This window comes from Spinacia oleracea, chromosome 6 (genome assembly GCF_020520425.1).
Source record: "Spinacia oleracea cultivar Varoflay chromosome 6, BTI_SOV_V1, whole genome shotgun sequence".
NCBI classification, from domain to species: Eukaryota; Viridiplantae; Streptophyta; class Magnoliopsida; order Caryophyllales; family Amaranthaceae; genus Spinacia; species Spinacia oleracea.
The window spans coordinates 34,748,512-34,774,182 of record NC_079492.1 but is presented as its reverse complement, the minus strand read 5'-3'; the positions used below and the strand labels follow the sequence as shown (position 1 = coordinate 34,774,182).

The following is a 25,671-nucleotide window of genomic DNA, read 5'->3' as shown; positions in this document are numbered from 1 at the left end:
AAAAGTTTAGGTTCATATTTCTGTCACGGATATTGATTATTGTGGCCGGTTAGTAGCTGAATTAAGATGCTGTTCTATCATCTATGTCATCAGAAGAGAAACAAACGATGAACAATAGTCCAATAATTGCAGCAACAGCACGAAATGTGCATTTGGCTATAAATTTCTACTCTACATGGTTTCACAAACAACAATTTTCAAGGAAAAAACATTCAGTACAGTAAAGATCTGGCTAAATACTTTATACTAGTAGATGACATATCTCAGCAGAATAACGTTATGGTAATGCTAACCATTATCGTAATACCCAACAGTTCATCAACCCGATCAATGTTTTGAGCCTTCAATATAACATCTCTACATTAAATGTGTGAGCTGATCAGCTCCATTCTCCAGCTCAGCAACAAATGATCTGATCAATGAACTTTATTAGCTACCTAAGGACTACGGAATGTGCTAGGCAATCTGAATAACAGAAGAAGCCAAAGAGAGTTAACACATCCTCTTAGGAAGTGCAAAAAAGGAATGGGGGTTAAGTTTCAAGGACAGTTTTGTCAGCACCAATATCAATTCAATGTTTGTTGCAAGATTTGGAATTCTGTCACCTTTGTTTCTGATTCATTTATAGCTTGTTTGAAAAAGCCATGGTGGCAGATAATTTCACTATTTTCTATTCATTATACTTGAACTCTGTAATAAGCTCTGTGAACATAAACATAAAGACAGTGAACCAAACACTATCCCAAAACCGAGCTGCAGAAAATTAGGTGGTTTCATACTTGTTGAGTATGCTTCACAGCTTCTGTAAACAGAGCCAGAGGTACTGGTCCAAATACAGTCGCTTTCTTCATTGCTTGTTGAGTTATGCTTCACAGCTTCTGTAAACACAGGTACTGGTCTAAATATAGCAACCCATAAACAATTGAAAGAGACAATAAAAAAATAGTGACAAGTATTAAGTTAAAGAAACTAAAATTTGATAACTGAGAGGAGCACCTTTCATAAATTATTCACTGATGGAGATGGAGGGAATGTGTTGGATTTTGGGCCAGTCCTCCCCTTTGGGATTTTGACATCTTTTGAGTAGAAGCTTTGAACAACGCTTTATTTCAAGTCGCTGGAGAGAGTTGAGTATCCTTATTGCATTGGGAAGTGAGTTGACAAGAATGCAACCATTTAGGATCAGGGATTGAAGAGATGATAGGCAGCCTATCCATTCTGGTATGGTCTTCAAACTCACACAACTAATAATTTTAAGGTGTTGGAGACTGGTTAAGTAATGAAGCCCCTGAGGTAGAAATTCCCAGCACATTATCTGATTTAATTCCAGAGAATGGAGGTTCCGAGCAAGGGATCTCCAAGGTAAACCATCATCATCCTTTTCAATTGGGGTTGCGTTAATTGATAGAGACTCCAAAGAAGTGAGATACTCCAAACCACCCGAAAGAGTCCTGAGTTTGAAGCAAAACCAAATCATAAGCTTCCGCAAAGAAGAACATCTCTTGAATAGCTCTCCTACTTCTGATAAACTCTCCAGCTCCGTAGCAAATCTGATGCAGATGCTAGTAAGACGTTCCACAGGAATTGCATTAAAATATCGCACGTCATCTATTGTGACATGCCTCAATTTCAGATGTGAACTTCCAGTATCTGACAGCAACACTGACGTGGAACTGGATGAAGAGGAAACGAACCCTATATCATCCTCGCCCATTCTTATGTGCAGTGCTCTATTCAAACCCATTAAACAAATTTGTTCCATGATTGGACAGGGAGGAAACAATGTCAGGTTATGACAATTCTCAATGGACAATACAGAAAGACATGGAAATGATGGTTTTGAGCTATCAACGACCTGATCACCTATCAACTCCACCACTCTCCACCATCCTTTCAAGTTCGGCAGATCCCTGATTTCTAGAAATTCAAGGCAGGGGAAGAAGGCCAATTCTGCTGCATTATCTCTAGTGCTGCTTTTATCCTCAATGTACTCCAAACTCCGCATATCAACAAGTTCCAGTGATTTTAGATGTTTTAGTTTGCTAAATGATGGGAGAATCTGCAGCTTATGGCAGTATCCTAAATAGATCTTGACCAGATTTGGGAGAAAGGTCGTCCACTCTTTTCCCCAGAATAAGATGTTTGCACCTTGAAACCCAGACAATCCAAAGCCCCTGATATTATGATGTGGCTGCAGGTCTTTCAACAGAGATTCATGGTAAATAGCAACAGGTTCATAATCTTTGTCTGGTAAATGACAACCTTCAAAAGTTATAGATACCCCCTTGAGATGTTCCATGCAATTCAAGTATCCTTCGTCTTTATCGTTTTCCTTCACATCCGAGCCACTTGTATAAATGGAGATATCAATGCTGCCTCTTAAATTCTTGAGAGCTTTAAGATCTTCCAGCTTCCCAACACATTGATTTCCATATAGATCTTCATTACCCACCACAAACTTAGAAAGTGCATGAAGACATGTCAATTTATCAAGGCCTGGAGGCATATGCAACAACCAAGAGCAGCCGTATACGAGCAAGCATCTAAGACTGACTAGTTTGTTCAAGTCTTCTGGCAACTTGTGCAGCCTAAAGCAATTGGTTAAATTTAAAGTTTGAAGATTATATAACTTCGTAATTGAATTGGGCAAGACCATGAGATTTCTATTTTCAGATAGATCAAGATATCTTAAATGCAACAATTTACCTATTGTATTAGGCAAAGATTTGATACCCAAGTCATGCAAGTCCAATATCCTCAGCGACCTCCAACTTGATAATAGTGTACTCACCTGAAACTGATTGTAGCCATCTCTAAGATATGTACGGATTTTAAGTTTAGAGAAACTCTTTGTACATGTATTTCCAATATGAAATACATGACGCGTTGTATCTGCCAAGTTACTTGTGATGGAATTCGTTAAACAAATTTCCTTCCCTGCTGCATCTTCAGCAACATCATGCATCAAGTCATGAATTACACATGATTTGACTTCCCCATATTCATCCTTTATTACATTATGGAAGAAACACCTTCTCAACAAAATAGAAAAATATTCCTCACCTGCATCTTCTATGCTTTGGCCCTCATCAAATGGCACAATGTACTGTTGTGCCATCCAAAGGCTAATCAACTTTCTTTTGCATATGACATAATTCTTGGGAAACAAACCACAATACCTAAAGCAAGTTTTCAACGGAGCTTCAAGATTATGATAACTGAGTTTTAATATCGACATAACCTCGTTGTCACCTTTTCTAATTCTGGCTAGACCACTCTCTTGAAATGTTCGCCACTTGATTGTGTCTTGACCAAACAGAAGACTTCCGACCACTTTTATTGCCAGAGGTGCATTATGACAATTCTCAATAATCTTCTCGCCAATCTCAACTAACTCAGCAGGGTAATCTTGGTTGTCCCCCGTGCCAAATGCTGTCATCTCAAATAATCGCCAGGAATTTACTTTGGACAGACCTTTTAACTCAAAAGTACTATGTTCACTTCCTACAATATACGCTGTCATTTTCGAGCGTGAAGTTACAACAACCCTACTTCCCCTTCCGCCTAGAATTAAGAATTTTCTTAAATCAAGCCACTTGTAGCGATCCTCATTCCACACATCATCCATAACAAGCAAGTACTTCTTACCTCCTAGCTCCTCTTGCAGCTCACTTTGCAATTGATCCATTCCAAAATCCAAAGCCTTCATGTTTCTTGGATGTGGCTGATTCTAGAATCTTGGCAAGAATTGTTTTCACATTAAATAGTTCCCCGTTTTGATCAGAGATACACACCCACAACCTCGTAGAAAATTCATGTTTAACCCTTTCATCATGATACACTAATTGGGCTAGAGTGGTTTTCCCCAATCCTCCAACTCCCACAATAGTAAGGAAACCAACATCATCCCTGAAATCAGAATCCAACATGTTCAACAGATCCTTCAGGTCATCCTCTCTCCCAACCACATCACCCATATAAGCATAAGAACAGCTTTCCACTCTTCTCCAAATAGAGTGGTGGGAGTCGGCAGCTAAGCCAAATTTTCTATGATTATCGGTAAAAGCATCCAACTTCTTCTTGATTTTTTTAACCCGTCGAGACATTGAGTAAGCCAAGCCGAATTGGTTGTTAGAAGAAAAGAAGTCGCGCACCTCTTCAAAGACTTTACTTCGAGCATTCTGCTGCTTTTGCCCAGCCAAAGTAAGGAGCTCGTCAAACAAATCATCAGCATCATAAACAACATGTTTGAGCTTCTCAACCCAATATTGTTCTTCGTTGGAAAACTCTTGCTTGGCCTCCGCATCAAGAAGCACTTTCGTGATGGTAGAAACCGTTTCTTTGAGGTCTTCCAACTCAGATTTATAGCCCCAAATGGAGAAAATCTCCTTGAGGGTAGAACATTCCAGTGCTGCAAATAATGTCTGAGCAACAGTGAGTACAATTCCAACATCAGCCATTTGTGTTTTGAGGATTGAAGTTAAGGTTTTTGGAAGGACGAAGTACTTAAATCTGTGGATTTGTGTGGTTTTGATAGCTTATTGAAGAGATGTGTGACCTGAGAGGTCAACCCTCAACAGTCAAAATACAAATATAATAATCTCCAAGCCATTTGTGTTTTGAGGATTGAAGTTAAGGTTTTTGGAAGGACGAAGTACTTAAATCTGTGGATTTGTGTGGTTTTGATAGCTTATTGAAGAGATGTGTGACCTGAGAGGTCAACCCTCAACAGTCAAAATACAAATATATTACCTACCCATGTTACTTGATCCTATCCATAATCAATAATTAATTAGTGATATGATAGGTGGCACCCATCCAATTTTAATACCATACACCATCCTTAAATCCTTTGTATGTGGTCTGCCACTGAAAGCTCAAAAAATCTAAGAGACCAACCTACACACCTATAAGTACTGCAACACCTACGACTGTATTAAAAAAAAGTGTTAATTTTTTGGTTTTGGTTTTTTTTTTTTTTTTGAAGTTCTTAGTCAAGAGTGTGATTAGGATAATACGGGAAAATATGACACCGTTTAACGGACGGAAAATAGGACACCGTTTAACTTACCAATTTAGAAAATAATTTTAGGACAACCTAAAATAAAAATATGACACCGTTTAACGGGCGGAAGGAGAACGGTATTTTACAAACTATTATAAGTGTGAAATGGTTATGACACATGGCTATTCCATTAGATATCTACAAAGATTTGATTCAGAAAGGTCTTAATAAGATTAGGTCCAACCACTGCGTTTTCTATTGACAATTTGCATCAGCATTATGATCATCAACCAACTTTTCCCACCATTACAGCGCCAAATATAAAATAGACCCGACATTGCTATACAAAGGGAAAAAAATCTGTAAAAACAACACATTGGAAATTTTGCTAATATTTAACAGTGTAGTAGTAATACTTCTAAATAATAAAAAATGGACCCATTTAAAAATATTTCTTGATCCGTCAAACCATTTTAAGCTTTATACGAGTAATATATAAGAACTGATTGTAAATAGTATCAAGACTTAATATATGCATATACAGTCTACCCAATTAGGTGCATAACAAAAAAATTCCAAGGAAGAAGCCTGCAACAAATCAAGACACTCCAAACTTAAACGGGAGAACATCAGAGTTTGTAAGAACATATACCTGTCCTCCGCTTGATTTATCCAGCTGATCTTCGCTTGGGGGTGCCTTCCTATCTCACTGTCTAGGTTCTAGAAGCTCAATGTCGGCAATTGAAGCTCTTATCTGATGCTCTAACCACTGTGATAAAAAAAGCAGTCTCAAATAGTTTACCATTACAGATCAGTCATTGACTTCTTGTATCAAACATGTAGTAGCATGCTATCCTGAACACTTCATATCAATACACGTTCAGAAATTTAATGGCCCATCAAACATGAAATTCAGTAAAATTGTTGAGGGGAAATTATGTTGCATGTATCAAGAACAAAACACAAAACCATTTAAACCAGCTCTTAGAAGAAATATTCATAACTACACTGACACATAGGAACAAGGGTTTAATCATTAGAAAATTACACTGATAAATACGAAACATAAACAAAAAAATATCTCCTAAATCAAATGGAAAAGTGGCTTCTAAAGAGACCGGAAATGAACTATGAACATTGGCTGGATGATAGAATGCATAATAGTAGCCAAGTAAACTTTAATAGACATTCAATTAGTCAAGACAATATCGTCCACTATCTTCATATAGCACCAAATATCACATTCCTCAACTGCTTTAGATGTCATACAAAAAATTGGGTACTTTAGTAGGTTAAAGAAAGGAATAAATCATGCAACATGTGGGCACAAGAATAATCCATGTTTTACTAAGTAATTGTTTGGAAGAGGCTAATTTCATCGTAAATGTTTCATTATTCCATCATTTACAAGGAAAACCCTCCCAAAATGACACATCTTATTTCTGTTGATCAACTCTTTTATTTTTCTGCTGTTCAAAAACAAAAGACGTAGACTTCTCGCCTTCTCGGATACACTTTTAATCTTTTTTTAGTCAGCTAAGTTATATCCCCCTGTATTAATCAGCAGGAACAAAGAACACAGTACCTCAACTCTTCACGGTTATTTTTCTTCTTTAAACTAAAGATTTCACATTCATTAAAACATCGTCCTCCCACCGACTTGGCGATTTTTGCTACAGCGCGCCAACTATGTTACTACACTTGTATCTGTCTAGTATACCTTTAACCAGTATTCCAAAATAGTACACTACCGTAAGCAAATACTTACATAGGCATTCTATTTCCCAAACTTGAATGTAAAAACTCCACGTATAAACTGAATAAAAAAAAATAAGTAATAACATAGATGTACCATTGCTGACAAACGTACACTACTCTAAATGTAAATTGCTGTAGTAGTTCCAATACGAGAAGAATAACCACAGAAAAGATATCACTACCAATAGGTCATCCCTCGTTTGCAAGACACGAGATATGAACGTAGCGATGCAATCATGCCTCCAAAACTTGTACGCATACGTTGGTCGACCAACCACAAGTATCTCGGTTTGTCTTTTACATAAAGTAACCCTTACGCCTTGATACCTTAGAATCTCACCAATAAACTCACCTTTACCAGATCCAACATACCTCCCACAAATCTTACCATCCCTAATAAACACAAAAGTAGGGACCTCAACAACTTCCATAATCCTCAAAAACTCCATACAACTCTCATTCTCATCTCCATTCATCCTAGCAAATACCACAGTTTCCTGTTAGGTTATGATACATATGATATTACATAAATCATGCGGAAACAACCATTAACCCAGGAATACATATTATTTACACATAATCATATAGCATAATTTAGATGCATACTCTTTGTTGCGTGCCCTCCCTAGCTGCGCCCGAACCGAACAAGAACAAGTCTTTAAGACTCCAAGTGTCGTCCCTCCGTAGATAGTCCACAGCACGTCCGGATCCGCCTTAAGATTGACCAACTAGAATCGCCCTTAAGGTACTAGAATTTTCGGCACTTTTGAGCAAGATGTGTGACTGAATTTTTCTCTCAAAAACTCACTTTGAATACTTTAAAACTCGTTATAAATTGTGAACCCAGGCCACATATTTATAGGGGTATGGAAAGAGAATTGGAATCCTAATAGGATACGAATTAATTAAACTTAGAATCCTGCAAGAACTCTAATTAATTAATTTATCAAATAGAATTAGGAATTTAATCATTAACCGAACTCTGCACGTTTTAGGAATCATGCATGAACACAAACACTTACGCACACACACACGGCAGCCACGATGGGCCGCCCATGCGCGTGCGCGCGAGCAGCAGCCCACGCAGCGAGGCCTACGCGAGCTACAAGCCCACGCAAGCACCTGCGCGCGCTGCGCGCGCTGCCACGGCCTGCTGGGCCTGGCCTTGCGCTGGGCCTGGCGTGGCCTTGGCTGTTCGTGTGGCGCGCTTGGCTTGCTGGGCGATGGCCTGGCTTCGTGCTGGGCCCTCGTCCGGCAGGCCTCGTCCGATGCTTATTCGTACGATACGCTTCCGATTAAATTTCCGATTCCGGAATTCATTTCCGATACGAACAATATTTAACATTTCCGATTCCGGAATTAATTTCCGTTTCGAACAAATATTTAATATTTCCGTTTCCGGAATTATTTTCCGATTCCGATAATATTTCCGATTCTGACAATATTTCCGTTTCCGGCAATATTTCCGATTCTGGCAATATTTCCATTTCCGATAATATTTTCCGATACGTACCATGTTTCCGTTTCCGGCAACATCTACGACTTGGATAATATTTATATTTCCGATACGATCCATATTTCCGTTTCCGGCAATATCATCGTTTCCGGAGTATTCATTTCTTGCCTGTGACGATCTCAGCTCCCACTGAAACCAAGATCCGTCGATTCCGAATATCCATAGATGGAGTATTTAATGCCATTAAATACTTGATCCGTTTACGTACTATTTGTGTGACCCTACGGGTTCAGTCAAGAGTAAGCTGTGGATTAATATCATTAATTCCACTTGAACTGAAGCGGCCTCTAGCTAGGCATTCAGCTCACTTGATCTCACTGAATTATTAACTTGTTAATTAATACTGAACCGCATTTATTAGACTTAACATAGAATGCATACTTGGACCAAGGGCATCATTTCCTTCAGTCTCCCACTTGTCCTTAGGGACAAGTGTGCATTTCCTAATTCCTTTGTCGCTCGATGCTTGCTCTTGAACATAAGGTAAGAGTTGTCATCCTTATTATGTCCAGAGGCGTTTCTCGGTTTCAGAGTTCAACTGATCAAATAAACAGATAATCATAGCCTATGATTCATCCGAGCACGGCCATGCATTTCACAGTTTCTAGCTCTCCGAGTGGCCTTGTACAACTTTTAAGCATCTCATCCCGATTTATGGGAGGACAATCCCAATCTTGCGATCTTGAGATTAGACTTCGTTTGATAGGTGATTACCTGAGCGTTGCCTTTATAGCCTCCTTTTACGGTGCGACGGTTGGTCAACGTCAAAGCAACCAGTTCTCAAACAAGTAATCTCAAATCACTCAGGTATTGAGGATTTAGTGTCTAATAATTTTAATGAAATTTACTTATGACAGATTTTCATCTCTTACAGTAAAGTTTCATAGGTCTTGTCCGATACTAATCTTCCCAAAGTAAGTATCTATGCAAATGATTATGACATTGCCATGTCCACATAGTTCAAGAAACAGAACTACTAGTCATCTTGCATTCTAATCGTCTAATGTTTTCTATGCGTCCAATTTTATAGAAAACTCCGACTAGGGACCATTTTCAACCTTTGACATTCAAGTTCACTTGATAGACATTTCTTAGTCACAGGACTGGTCCTGACAGTCTATCTTGAATATATCGTCAAATTGAAGGGACTCATCATTTAATAAACCACAAATTAAATGGAAAAATGAATTCTTTTCATTTATTGTGAATGATTAACCAATAATGTTTTACAAAGATTTAAACTCTAAAACTTTAAAACATTAAATAGAGACATCAAAGCCATTCTCCAATATGCTTGATTCCCATAGCTGCAGTGTGCGAGTTGTGCTTCGCTTGCGGCAGAGGTTTAGTTAATGGATCCGATATGTTGTCATCAGTTCCAATTTTGCTTATCTCGACTTCTTTTCTTTCAACGAACTCTCGTAGAAGGTGAAATCTACGAAGTACATGCTTGACTCTCTGGTGGTGTCTAGGCTCTTTTGCCTGTGCAATAGCTCCGTTATTGTCACAATACAGGGCTATTGGTCCTTTAATGGAGGGGACTACACCAAGTTCACCTATGAACTTCCTTAGCCATATAGCTTCCTTTGCTGCTTCATGTGCAGCAATGTACTCCGCTTCAGTTGTAGAATCCGCAATGGTGCTTTGCTTAGCACTTTTCCAGCTTACTGCTCCTCCGTTGAGGCAGAAGACAAACCCAGACTGTGATCTGAAATCATCTTTGTCGGTTTGGAAACTTGCGTCCGTATAGCCTTTAACAATTAATTCATCATCTCCACCATAGACCAGGAAGTCATCTTTGTGCCTTTTTAGGTACTTCAGAATGTTCTTGGCAGCAGTCCAATGCGCCTCTCCTGGGTCTGACTGGTATCTGCTCGTAGCACTGAGTGCGTACGCAACATCCGGGCGTGTACATATCATAGCATACATTATTGAACCAATCAATGATGCATACGGAATCCCATTCATTCGTCTACGCTCATCAAGTGTTTTTGGGCACTGAGTCTTGCTTAGAGTCATTCCATGAGACATGGGTAGGTAGCCTCGCTTGGAGTCCGCCATCTTGAACCTATCAAGCACCTTATTGATATAAGTGCTTTGACTAAGTCCAATCATCCTTTTAGATCTATCTCTGTAAATCTTGATGCCCAATATGTACTGTGCTTCTCCTAGATCCTTCATCGAAAAACATTTCCCAAGCCAAATCTTGACAGAGTTCAACATAGGAATGTCATTTCCGATAAGTAATATGTCGTCGACATATAATACTAGGAAAGCAATTTTGCTCCCACTAACCTTCTTGTATACACAAGATTCGTCTGCGTTCTTGATGAAACCAAAGTCACTGACTGCTTCATCAAAACGTATATTCCAGCTCCTGGATGCCTGCTTCAATCCGTAGATTGACTTCTTTAGCTTGCATACCTTTTTAGCATTCTTTGGATCCTCAAAACCTTCAGGCTGTGTCATAAACACAGTTTCTGTTAAAACGCCGTTTAAGAAAGCAGTTTTGACATCCATCTGCCATATTTCGTAATCGTAATATGCAGCGATTGCTAACATTATCCGAATAGACTTTAGCATTGCAACTGGTGAAAAAGTTTCATCGTAATCCACACCGTGGACTTGTCTGTAACCTTTTGCAACCAATCTAGCTTTGAAAACTTCAAGTTTCCCATCCTTGTCCTTTTTCAGTTTGAAAACCCATTTGCTTCCAATGGCTTGGTAGCCATCTGGCAAATCGACCAAATCCCATACTTGGTTTTCAGACATGGAGTCTAATTCAGATTGCATGGCTTCTTGCCATTGCTTGGAGCTAGGGCTCGTCATAGCTTGTTTGTAAGTCGCAGGTTCATCACTTTCAAGTAATAGAACGTCATAGCTCTCGTTCGTCAAAATACCTAAGTACCTTTCCGGTTGAGATCTATATCTTTGCGATCTACGCGGGGTAACATTTCTAGATTGACCATGATTCTCACCAGATTCTTCCAAAGATCTCTGAGTTTCATCCTGAATGTCATCTTGAGCATTCTCTAGAGTTTGTTGTTCGACTCGAATTTCTTCGAGGTCTACTTTTCTCCCACTTGTCATTTTGGAAATGTGATCTTTCTCCAAAAAGACACCATCTCGAGCAACAAACACTTTGTTCTCAATTGTATTGTAGAAGTAATACCCCTTTGTTTCCTTTGGATAGCCCACAAGGATACATTTGTCAGATTTTGGATGAAGTTTGTCTGAAATTAATCGCTTGACGTATACTTCACATCCCCAAATCTTAAGAAAAGACACATTTGGAGGCTTTCCAAACCATAATTCGTATGGAGTCTTTTCGACAGCTTTAGACGGAGCTCTATTTATAGTGAGTGCAGCTGTATTTAGTGCATGTCCCCAAAATTCTAATGGAAGTTCGGCCTGACCCATCATTGACCTGACCATGTCTAGCAAGGTTCTGTTCCTCCGTTCCGACACACCATTCCATTGTGGTGTTCCAGGAGGAGTCAATTCTGATAGAATTCCACATTCTTTCAGATGGTCATCAAATTCATAGCTCAGATATTCACCGCCTCTATCAGACCGCAGTGCCTTAATCTTCTTGCCTAATTGATTCTCTACTTCACTCTGAAATTCCTTGAATTTGTCAAAGGATTCAGACTTATGCTTCATTAGGTAGACATAACCATACCTACTGAAGTCATCAGTGAAAGTGATAAAGTAGCTGAAACCACCTCTAGCATTTGTACTCATTGGTCCACATACATCTGTATGGATTAAACCCAATAGTTCATTTGCTCTTTCTCCAACTTTAGAGAAAGGTTGCTTTGTCATTTTGCCAAGTAAACATGATTCGCATTTACCATAATCCTCTAAGTCAAATGGTTCTAGAATTCCTTCCTTTTGAAGTCTTTCTAAGTGTTTCAAGTTTATATGGCCTAATCGACAATGCCACAGATAGGTGAGATCTGAATCATCCTTTTTGGCCTTTTTGGTATTTATGTTATATACTTGTTTGTCGTGATCTAATAAATAAAGTCCATTGACTAATCTAGCAGATCCATAAAACATCTCTTTAAAATAAAACGAACAACTATTGTCTTTTATTAAAAAGGAAAATCCCTTAGCATCTAAGCAAGAAACTGAAATGATGTTTTTAGTAAGACTTGGAACATGAAAACATTCTTCCAGTTCCAAAACTAGCCCGGAGGGCAACGACAAATAGTAAGTTCCTACAGCTAATGCAGCAATCCGTGCTCCATTTCCCACTCGTAGGTCGACTTCACCCTTGCTTAACTTTCTACTTCTTCTTAGTCCCTGTGGATTGGAACATAAGTGTGAGCCACAACCTGTATCTAATACCCAAGAAGTTGAATTAGCAAGTATACAGTCTATAACGAAAATACCTGAAGATGGAACGACTGTTCCGTTCTTCTGATCTTCCTTTAGCTTCAAGCAATCTCTCTTCCAATGCCCCTTCTTCTTGCAGTAGAAGCATTCGGATTCAGAAGTGGGTTGACTGACCTTCCTCTTTACAGATTTGGCGCCAGTTTGCTTAGTTGGGCTGGCCTTATTGCCACCTTTCTTAGCATTCCTCTTCTTTCCAGATTTCTTGAACTTGCCCCCACGCACCATAAGCACATCCTGCTTATCACTTTTGAGCGTCTTTTCAGCGGTCTTCAGCATACCGTGAAGCTCAGTGAGCGTTTCGTTTTGTCCAGACTATTCATACTGTAGTTCAGTTTGAACTGATCATACCCGCTATGAAGAGAATGGAGGATGGTGTCTATAGCCATTTCCTGAGAAAATTGCTGATCCAGCCGACTCATATTCTCAATGAGTCCAATCATTTTGAGAACATGTGGACTTACGGGCTCGCCTTTCTTAAGCTTGGTCTCAAGAATTTGCCTATGAGTCTCGAATCTTTCGACTCGAGCCAGATCTTGGAACATGTTCTTCAACTCACTGATGATTGTGAAAGCATCTGAGTTGATGAACGTTTTCTGCAGATCTGCACTCATGGTGGCGAGCATTAGACATTTCACATCCTTGTTGGCATCAATCCAACGATTGAGGGCTGCCCGAGTGACCCCGTCGCCTGCAGCTTCGGGCATCGCCTCATCTAGGACATACTCCTTTTCTTCCTGCATAAGAACTATTTGCAAGTTCCTTTGCCAGTCAAGGAAGTTTTTCCCGTTCAACTTCTCCTTTTCGAGAATTGATCGAATGTTGAATGAATTGTTGTTTGCCATATTAAAAACTACAATTGAAAAGAATAAACAAATAAATAACCATTCACAGTTTCTCTTAATAAACTTAAATTCTAGCATACATGCATAATTCAATGTTTATTAAGCATTTTATTCAAGTTATGTGTTCCGGCAGGTGTGAATAAAATGATTCCAAGATCCTAAAATCATTGAAAAACTAAGCACAGTTTGTCGACTTAATCCTAGAACATCTTAGGTAAGCAAAAGCCTTTTGCTAATAGTCTAGAAACTATTCTTGGTTGATAGGTACGTCTAAGAACTTATTAGGTAAACCTATCGATTTTGCCACGACATAAAAGGACTCCTTACTTATATCGTTGAGTTTCACCAAAACTAACATGTACTCACAATTGTTTGTGTACCTTGCCCCTTTAGGACCAATAAGTAACACCTCGCTGAGCGAAAACTATTACTAGATTGATGTAAAGGATATCCAAGCAAGTGTATATTTTGGCATGGCACCTTTTAACTCAATTTTTAAGTTTGGAACTTAAGGCTCTTACTATGTTGGTTAGATTTTAAGTGAACTAAAATCCTTAATCATGCAACATAATCAAGCTTTTGATCTCATGCATTTTAAGACATATTTAAAAGCAATAAATAACTTAAAACATGCATAAGATAAATGTGATCTAGTATGGCCCGACTTCATCTTGAAGCTTTGACTTCAAAGTCCGTCTTGAAAATCTCCGTGGGAGGCACCATTTTCTTCAAATAGGATAAGCTATAACTAATTACAACTATTTGATGGTTCGCAGACCATATTTGAATTGAAAAATAACTTTGGTACTTTAGACCAATTACATTCAAATTAATGGTACGCAGACCATATTTTCTATCCTATTTGGGCCATACTAGTCACTTCATAACCTGCAAAACAGTACATATACAATATATACGATTCACCCATTCATTATCATGAATGGCCCACATAGCTGGTTAGTAAAACACATTATGCATCATGTAAACATTTGCAGCAATTAATCAAGGGCACCAATAATCTACCAATTATTCAGTCCTTATTAATTCTAATCAAGTTGTTTTAACCTTAAGGATTTGCAGACCTAATCAAGAGTTTATGACTAAATAGCGCTCCCACTTAAACCAATAAATTCATATTAGCTAGAATTGGGATTAGTCAATCTGCTCTATGCTTGATTTGTGGGTTGCAGGATGAAGATCACAACCATCTTTTCTTTCAGTGTCAGTTCAGCTATCAGATTATGCAGGCAATGCAGCAGTGGTTGGGTGTTCCTATGGCTGGTACCTTGCATCAGTTGGTAAGGAAGATTGGTCATAGCAGAGTTACTAAGTTCAGAAAACAAGTTATTTTTGCTGCTATTGGTACTGCTGTGTACCTGATTTGGAAGAGCAGGAATGCAAGCTTTTGGGATAATCACATCCCCACTGTTAGTCACACTGTGGGTAGCTTGAAGCAGTTGGTTAAGGGCAGAATTCAAATAGTTTTGCCAAAAGCTGTGAGCAAGAGAGATTATGATTGGTTTATAACCTTGTAATAGGCTTTGTGTCTTGCTTAGCAAAAATAAATAAATTCATATGCTTTACTAATTTTAAACATAAAAATGTATTTCTAGTCTAACCGGAAACATACAAATTTAATTAAAATTTAAAGCTCATATAAATTTACAATTGAATCCAAAAAGTTTAATTTAATTTCAGTCGTTATTTAAATTAATTCATGATTTTAATTTTAGTAAAATAATTAGAATAAATAACATTTATTATAATTACAATATTCAAAATTAAAATCCAAGAAAATAATTTAAATTATTAATTTTAAAATTAATTAAAATTACGTGAACTGAAATTTTCGAATTAAACATTCAAAACGATCTAATCGTAACGCAAACACCCTACGCATTGCACGCCCATGGGCCGCACGCACACAGCCATTGCTGGCCATGTGCGCGCAGCCCATGCGCTCGTCGCATAGCTGCTGCATCTCCCATCGCAAGCCATCGCACGCTGTGGTGCTCGCTGCGCGCGCGCCAGCGCTCATCGCACGCGAGCCATCGCTCGCAGTGCGCGCTCGCCAGCGCTCGCCGTGCGCGCGAGCCATTGCTCGCTGTGCGCGCGAGCCATCGCTCGCTGTGCGCGCGACATCGTTGCTGGGCGCGCGACATCGCTCGTTGGGCGCGCGACATCGCTCGCTGCGCGCGCGAGCAACGCTGGGCGCAGTGCTCGTGGCACGCGAGCTTGCGCTCGCTGCGCGCGAGGCTGCGCGCTCTTGCGCGAGGCAGTGCGCGTTGTGGCGCAGCTCGCTTGCTGCCCACACGCGACTGTCTTGGCTTGCCTTTCGCCCATGCCCATTTGTTCATAGCTCGTGGCCCACGACACAAGGCAGGGCTGCTGCCTTGTGCTCGTGCACCACGCCCTTGCTCATTGCATTCGTGCCGCACGGGCGACGAGCTCCCTTGCTCGTCGTCGCATGCCCGCACTATACAACACCCTTTAAGGGTAACACGAAGCGTCCATTGCTTTGTGCGTGCAAGTTATATGAACGAATCGCATAAAAATTTAAAATTTATATTTAAAATTAATGACAAATTAATAAATAATATTAATTTCATAATTTTAGGGCGAAAAATCGAAAATTTATTATTCAATTGATTTCCGATTTACATGGATTCAAGTCTAGGTCATAAAAATTTAAAATTTATTATAAATTTACAATTTTTATGGTGGTTTTTAATCATAGGTTTCTAATTAAATTATAATTAATTATGAAAATCAAATTAATTCTAAATTATTCTAATTTTCAACAAATTAATCATAATTACAAATTAGATTGCATAATTAACAAGGCTAGGCATTCAAACTTGTTAAACATATACAGTAGGTCAATCAAAAATTCAAGATTTATCAACAAGAATCGCAAATATTTAATTTAACATCTTAAATTTACGAAATTTTGCATTCGAAAAACTAAAACCTTCGAAAAGTCATAGTTAGGCTTCGAATTTGAGAATTCTGGGTTCGGCAGAAAAATACTATTTTTGTCAAAATTTTAGAATGCCTTTTACATGCGGAATTGACACAAAAATCACTCGATTTGGATGAGTAACGAAGAAACTGCCGAAAAACTGCGTACGTATAATTAAATAAACGCAATTTGCAATTAATTAACAATTACGAAAATTAATCACCCCTTTTAATTCTTGCAAATTTGTAATATTTAACCATGTTCATGCAATTTAGATTATGAAAATAATAAGGGGCTCGTGATACCACTGTTAGGTTATGATACATATGATATTACATAAATCATGCGGAAACAACCATTAACCCAGGAATACATATTATTTACACATAATCATATAGCATAATTTAGATGCATACTCTTTGTTGCGTGCCCTCCCTAGCTGCGCCCGAACCGAACAAGAACAAGTCTTTAAGACTCCAAGTGTCGTCCCTCCGTAGATAGTCCACAGCACGTCCGGATCCGCCTTAAGATTGACCAACTAGAATCGCCCTTAAGGTACTAGAATTTTCGGCACTTTTGAGCAAGATGTGTGACTGAATTTTTCTCTCAAAAACTCACTTTGAATACTTTAAAACTCGTTATAAATTGTGAACCCAGGCCACATATTTATAGGGGTATGGAAAGAGAATTGGAATCCTATTAGGATACGAATTAATTAAACTTAGAATCCTGCAAGAACTCTAATTAATTAATTTATCAAATAGAATTAGGAATTTAATCATTAACCGAACTCTGCACGTTTTAGGAATCGTGCATGAACACAAACACTTACGCACACACACACGGCAGCCACGATGGGCCGCCCATGCGCGTGCGTGCGAGCAGCAGCCCACGCAGCGAGGCCTACGCGAGCTACAAGCCCACGCAAGCACCTGCGCGCGCTGCGCGCGCTGTGCGCGCTGCCACGGCCTGCTGGGCCTGGCCTTGCGCTGGGCCTGGCGTGGCCTTGGCTGTTCGTGTGGCGCGCTTGGCTTGCTGGGCGATGGCCTGGCTTCGTGCTGGGCCCTCGTCCGGCAGGCCTCGTCCGATGCTTATTCGTACGATACGCTTCCGATTAAATTTCCGATTCCGGAATTCATTTCCGATACGAACAATATTTAACATTTCCGATTCCGGAATTAATTTCCGTTTCGAACAAATATTTAATATTTCCGTTTCCGGAATTATTTTCCGATTCCGATAATATTTCCGATTCTGACAATATTTCCGTTTCCGGCAATATTTCCGATTCTGGCAATATTTCCATTTCCGATAATATTTTCCGATACGTACCATGTTTCCGTTTCCGGCAACATCTACGACTTGGATAATATTTATATTTCCGATACGATCCATATTTCCGTTTCCGGCAATATCATCGTTTCCGGAGTATTCATTTCTTGCCTGTGACGATCTCAGCTCCCACTGAAACCAAGATCCGTCGATTCCGAATATCCATAGATGGAGTATTTAATGCCATTAAATACTTGATCCGTTTACGTACTATTTGTGTGACCTTACGGGTTCAGTCAAGAGTAAGCTGTGGATTAATATCATTAATTCCACTTGAACTGAAGCGGCCTCTAGCTAGGCATTCAGCTCACTTGATCTCACTGAATTATTAACTTGTTAATTAATACTGAACCGCATTTATTAGACTTAACATAGAATGCATACTTGGACCAAGGGCATCATTTCCTTCATTTCCCAGACCACCTTTGAAGAACACGGAATAGCAAGCAATCTTGATAATATCTTGATGCCGGACGGATGATGGAGGATGTCTTGACTGATTTGTTTGAAAGACTGATTTGAAGGAGGAGCTTTGATTCCATCAACTCACCAAGGTTGCTCGTGGTACTCAACCCTATTCACCTTCACCTCATACAATAAATGAGTCACCCCACATCTTCACTCGAAGCTTGAGGATTGATGAGAGTTCCTCATTGTTGAGAGAGTGTTTTGTGTTGAAGAGCTTAAAATGGATTATGATCACATCATCATCTTTATTGACCTTAGCCACCTCTTTTCCAAGAAATGAAAGAAAGTGACGGGCAATACGAGCACAAGTGTTCACAGCCACCTCAAGGAAATCCGAGCACCCAAAATTTTCCGCCAACCTCTTTGCTTTCTCCTTAATCCCTAACTTCGTCGCTGCCTCATCATCGTAGAAGCGGGTAGGCCTAATCATCTGATCCCATCACCCTATCCTCCTTAGCAGAGAACTATTCACTCAACATACTAGCTATCTCAACAACTGACAACATCAAATAATCAATAAATATATTCATCATTAATCTACTAAGCAATCAAAAGATCCAATAGCATCCAAGCCAACCAAATAAAATCTCACAATATTACCTGTTTGTATAAAAACACTCCCAAAACTTCGCCTTTGAGAACTTAAACCCAGAAGTCTCAAGGTTGGGTGGCGTGGAGCTTTCGGCTCCTCTACCTCATCCCTTGGTGTAGGATGGGAGGAAGTAGGTTCTTCGGAAGCAGTAGCTCCCTTTCTTAAATAGGCTAGCCATTTTTTTTTTGTTCAGACCAACAATCTCCCAAAACCAAAAATTCACCCAAGAACACTCCTTCTATACTACTACTCCACTTCAATACCCCTCAATGCTGGGAAGCTTTACTTAAATATTCCAATGATAAGCAAGAATCAAGCATGAAAATATCAATTTGGGCAAATATTAATTCATGAATTTTAAAACATAAATTAACAAAAACTAGTGGATGGGGAGGAAATGTTCCTCACAACTCTAAGAAGCAATGAAGAACACAAAAAAATAATCCACTTGAAACACCACTACTTGAATGTAATTGAAATTTGGGTGGCTGTGAAATTTAGAAAATTTGAGGTATGAACTGTGTTTAAAGTGGTGGAGATGAATTTGTAGTGGTAGAAATTAAGACAACTGGAGATTAAAGAGGTAGGAGATGGAGAGAGGGAGTTGGGTTTGTATGAAGGGAAGCCGAATAAGAGGAGAGAGAGAGAGAAGAAAGTTGGGATCAGACAAGGAAAAAACGATTCAGCAGCGCAGTTCGGGTGGACCAAGGGGAAGTTTGTCCGAACTTTTTGAAAAGTTTGGCGAACTTCCTTGAGGTTCGGGCGACGGTTGGGCTGGATTATTGCAATATCCTCATAAGTCACATGAATACAAATATTCGGATAAAAAACTAAACCGATTCAGAGCACTTATCCGAAATCCCAGACAAGTAGAAAGTGCTAGGTATGGATAACATATCCAAGAAGATAGGCCTACATAATTCATTCACATAATCAAGAAAGAGGGGAGCATAAGATGAATGTTACACATCTTACATGCATGCTTAGATAAAAACCAAGCTGTTATTGTACAGATTTAGCTTCAATGAGATGAAAACAAAAACACATCTAATTTTATCTAAGAACTGTGAAGGATACTTGTTGCAGTCAGAAGAGATACAATAGATATACAAAATGAAACAATCATGCACTGATCAGTGATCACACGCATAAACACAACCACTCAAACAGGCAGACAGTAGAAAGGAACAACATTCCAAGAGAATGATCAATTACATATATGAATAAATAATATGTGGAGAAAGGAAAATAAGAGAAATAACTTTCAAAACAAAGGTATACCTTGGAAAAACTTCTCCTAGTGCTACTCCATAAAGCTGAAAAGAAATAAACCCAAAGTCATAAGTTCCACAAACGTTTACAACCCACTAACAAGCATCCTAACAATAAGAAATTAAAGACAAAGGTAAAGAATATCACCACAAACATAGGTGTTTTGTCCAGCAACAATAACTCACCATGCGGGACTCAAAAATCACGCCATCTAAAATGAAGCCTCCTATAGTCCTATGTCCCCAACAAGCTGCCCAAAATTAGCCATATAGGCCATGTTTGCCCCTCGATTGGATTACACTTGGAAATTCTTAGTCAACTCTGTGTCTCGTGCGGAAAAATCTGATGTCCTACATTTTAGACAACTAATACCCCTAAAAGATTCTCTTGGAATGTCCAAAGTGGACCAAAATACATAAGACAATATTTTGGGTTAATATACTAGAACAGGTTTATTAAGACTTACAGCCAAAAGTAGACTGGACCCACAACAATCCCCCCCGCTAGATGTATCACTCGAACTCATCCCAAGAAGCATACTACAAAGCACATGCTTCTGGGAACCACCTTTATCAACATATATGCACCATTCTGCTTTAATTTTCTTTTCCTTAAAGGGCTTGAACATATTTTGCAACCAATCATTGATTCATACTCATCCTACTTCAAACCGTCTATGCATCTCTCCAACTATCAACATATCCCACATTCCCATGACAAACAAGGGTTGGACAAAATGTAGAGATGATTCTAAATTCCAAAAAGACTTGTACAAAATCTCCAAATCATTTAACACGAAAGACTTGAGTCCATAGGCATGAAGATTGCTCGTGACATTGTAGGAATCACAAGGGGAAAAAAACAGAACGGGTGCTTCAAAGGTTCAATATGTAGCATGCCAAGTCTTTTTAGTACACCATTAGCAACTCCTACAACAGGGAAGGAGAAAGCAAGTATGTCACCAAATCCTTACTCTTCTTTTCCTTATTGGTCCTTTGATGTATGTTATGGTGTGTTCAAGACCAAATATTTGTTGTTGGTTTTGTGAGCAGGCAATCATCCAATTCGGGTAAGAGTTAATGGAAGTATTGAAGTGGATTAAGGCACTTTCAAATTAAGTTTGTGTTATAAAAGTGGCAAACCTATACCAATACTTAGAAGGATATACAGGCATGACAACTGATCTTGATAACAAAAAAATTCATGGCTACAAAGATGTGTAGCATTGTTCAAAACCAAGGCACAGAAAAAGTATAATGCAACAACGGAAGCGAGCAAAATATGTTGACAAAGGTGGCATCTGATAGCAAGCTTAGCTAATGTAATAAGCTAGTCGGAGATGATTTTGGAAGTGATCCTATCTTATCCATGATGGGATAACGGGGGAGGTTGTTGTGGATCTCACGCACTTTTGTGCATAAGTCTCTATAAACTTGTGCTAATATACAATCTAACATGATTTGGTCCATTTTGAAAATTTTGAGGTTGCTTCAACAAAAGCTTTGAGGTGTATTAGAAGTGTCCAAAAGTAATGAGGACATCAGAATTTTACACACATGAAAATATGGCAACATAGAGATTTGAGTGGGAGTTTACAAAAGTGCAACAATTTTTGGAATTTTACTTTCTCACGCTCAAGTAATCCAATCAAGGTACAAACATGGTCGGATTTTGTCTGATTTTGGGCAGCTTATCGAGGACATACAAGGTTCATCTAAGATGGTGTTATTCTCGTTTTAAGCCCTAGATGGTTAGTTGTTGTTTCCAAACAAACACCAATGTTTTCGATGATATTCTTCACTTTTGTATCTTTTGTTAATCTCTCATTCTATGACGCTTGTTGATGGGTTGTAAACCCTTGGGGAACTGAAGTTAGGTTTGGTAATCCTCAATTATATAGAGATCTTAATAAGAAAAGGAAAGGGTGGACCCTTCATAAGTCTCGGGGTCTTTACGCTTCATATGAAAGGTATTTTCTGCGTATGATTCTCGTGTGTTGTTTGTAATATTTCCAAATTGACTATATTTTCTGCCATTTATTGGTTAGGCTTGGTGAATTATTTTTGTGAATTATTGTGGCGAATTGGGGTTGTTTTTTTTGGTTGATTATCTTGGCATTGATCTTTGTATATACTACTCGCTACCGACTCCATACGAATGAAACCTCAGTTTCTTTCAAGTGCTCAAGGCATATTTTGAGCCTTTGAGATAACACTTGAGCCCGAGCCCGAGCCTCAAGCCCTTAAGGAATATTTTGATAGTTGCGTAATGAAGATGAAGAAGTTCTTCAAACTGATTTGGGCTGCATTTGAGGTTATTTTAGAGACATCAATTGCAGTCATATCTATAGCAAGATAGACGGCATAACAAAGATTCTAACTGTATTTCCCAATTATACCAATCAAGCATCCCATGTCTAAGAAAATTGCCTACACATTCATTTCCACATGACCAAGATCTTTCAGGAGAATTAGTAGTTCAGAAAATTATCAGACCAGCACATGAAAATACATGTTTGACTGTGTACTTAAAAAGAAAGTGCATAGCAGGCAATATCGCTTGAAAGTTACTATCTTCTGGACTCTGACTTAGATGTCCTCGGACACCTTCGTTACGTATGCAAATATTCAAATAAAAAACCAAGCTGATTCAGAGCAATCATTTAATAACATGAAAATGAAACACCAGACGTTTAAAAAGTGCTAGTTCACGCACACCCCAGTCCCATGTATGTACATCATTTCTAAGTTGATAAATAGCTTAAGCCTATATGAATCATTGACATGGTTTTATGAGAAAAAGAGGAATAGAAGATGAATGTTATCAACTTCATATGTATAGTATGCAAAGATAGATACTAAGATGCAATGTAGAGACTTAGCTACAAGTGTGACGAACATACGGAAAACATATGTACCTTTATAACAATTATGTTCTGTAAATCATTCACTACAAAAGAAACTAGTTGTGCCCGAAAGAGAAACAAAAGATTTACGGAATGAAGCAACCACAGACCAAACACGCGTGTAGGGACACACCTACAAAGGCAAAGCGCAGAAAAGGAACATCAACGGTCCAAGAGAATGATCCAATAACATGAATGTATACATAATATGGCCAACCTGCTTCAAATAAGAACTTGAAAAAGAAGACAGATTTTGGTAACAGATTAGGGAAAACTTCCCCTAATGCTTAGTTTCAGTTCAGAACACATCTTATTACCCACTGAAAACAGAAGTATTCCAAATTCTGGATGAACTAAAGTCCTGGAGATCAGAAAACAAGTGGAAAATGGCATACTATTAGATGTAGACTACTCACTCATGTACATCACATGCAGCACTCTGCTTTCCTCATAATCCACTAGGAACAGATAAAGTGCAGCCATTACAGTATGGTGAATATTATAAAAGTTTCTCAGTTATAGCTCCATGGCGGAGTTTAGAAGTTAGATACCAGATAAAAGTTCAGAGAATAAAATTCATGTTTTCATGACAGAATGCATGTATACTTCCGAAGTAACAGAATTCACTTTTGAATAGAAGGATAGTTGTAAACAATTTGTAGTCAGAAGAATTAAATAATCGGAGTATAAGAAATGAAGCAAGCATCAACTTACCCACGCAAAGTGGATAAAATAAAGGCATTTCAAAACAGTAAATGACATGAAAAACACGAACCTACATGTTTTGACATAACTATGACATAATAAGAAAGAAAATGATAAGAATCAAACTCATAAGACTGCTATATTACCTTAGAAAATTCTCCTACTCTTTGTCTCACTTCATATCAGACCTTATACCAAATTGAAGACCTTCTTCAGCCCACACAAGGATACGGACGAGTTCTAACTTCAAGTTAACCATGCCCTATGAGATCAAGCTCATATCTTGAATATAGACAACATATAGCATTCTGATTTAAAAACTACCGAGAAAAAATTCAAGAATTGCAGCCATTAACAGCTTGACAAAAGCGGAGTTTCTCAATCAAGTCATAACTCCATGAAGCAGTATTAGAAGTTAGAATCCCGCAAAAAAATCTATTATAAACTTCATATTTTCCTGATCGAATCCACAAGTGGTTCTGAAATAACAGACTTCAGCTTTCTCAGAAATGCATTTTCAGTTTCACCAAAATTTAAAGCCGCAGATGTATTTGATGCTATAAGAACGAAATTCTCTCCATTTCCACAATCTATCTCATGCAAATCCACAAACACTTCTTTCAATTCAAGTATCAACATACCATAGAATGACTTACTCGAAGGAATTACATTCAAAACTAGAATTCCCTGCTCAGACAGACACGATTTGGCTGCTAGAAGTACATCTTTTTGCAAAAACTCTAATGCAGGGGCGCTAATACCCATTTTTGGGTCACCAGAATCCAGGTCAACCATGATAACAAGAAATTTGGACACAAACAATTCAAAATAATCCTTACAATGATCCTCTCGTACATTATCGGCAACCGAAGGACTTGATTTACTGTCGCGGTCAAACAATGCTACCTTCTTTAAAATTTCAATCCCATCACCAAGACAAAGCTGAATATCATTGCCAGTTTGTAGCGCAAAATATTGCTTTGCAACCCTCAAAACTACATCATCCATCTCAACACCTACAACCTCAAAACCTAATTGGAATGATATAAAACTAAGCAATGCCCCACCTCCAACACCAATGCAAAGCCCTCTTGGCCTGACCTCGGAGTCAAAACACTCTTGAATATACCCGCCAATCAAAGACAAACCGGCCACCATCGGTGCCAAGTAAGGATGAACCAACACCCCTAATTCCGGACAAAACTCTACCTCTTCAATACATAAGGAATTCAACCTCGTATCATCAATTCCATTACATGGAACAATGCTTATTTCAGTCTGTATCAAATTGGGCATTCTCTTAAACCTCAACCGCCTCCTAAACTCCCTCCTCGAACCCTCAATTTCAACATCTTCAACCAGCATTTCCCCCACACAAGACCCAAAGCACCTCTCTAATACAACACTACTAATCACACTATCCTCATAACTCAAAAAGGGTACTTCAAAATTGGCCAGTTGAGCTATTTCCTTGGGTAATAAAGCCATCAACAAAGGGTACAAACTTCCCTCCAATTTCTCTCTATAAATTGAGCACATTTCTATTGACCTTTTATATAAATTTCCAACATTTATATCATTATTTGGAACATTACCAATCAAAATTAACCTAGAAATTCCAGGAGAACCCAACAACAGCTGGAGATGCCCAGATTCTGTGGCGAAAATCCAATCATTTTCGCGGTGTTTTGGGACTAACATGGCTGCAATTTTGGGGGAACTCATGGGTTGTAAAGGTGAATCAAGAACAGAAATTTGAAGAATTTTGGTGTAAAATTAATCAATTGGGCAAGAGAGAGAATGAGTTGGAAGAGTAAATGAAACATAGCGAGATGGGATTAGAGATTCGAATATACCTGCTTCCATGGCTGGCTAATTGGCTTTGGCACTTTGTTTCTTCTCTCTTGTGAGTC

General features: G+C 38.7%; 2 pseudogenes; both read right to left on the bottom strand.

Annotated features, from left to right (window-relative positions):
* Positions 1–108: 108 nt before the first annotated feature.
* LOC110777235 (putative disease resistance protein RGA3) lies at positions 109–4,749 on the bottom strand (annotated as a pseudogene).
* LOC110777236 (uncharacterized) lies at positions 4,288–25,671 on the bottom strand (annotated as a pseudogene).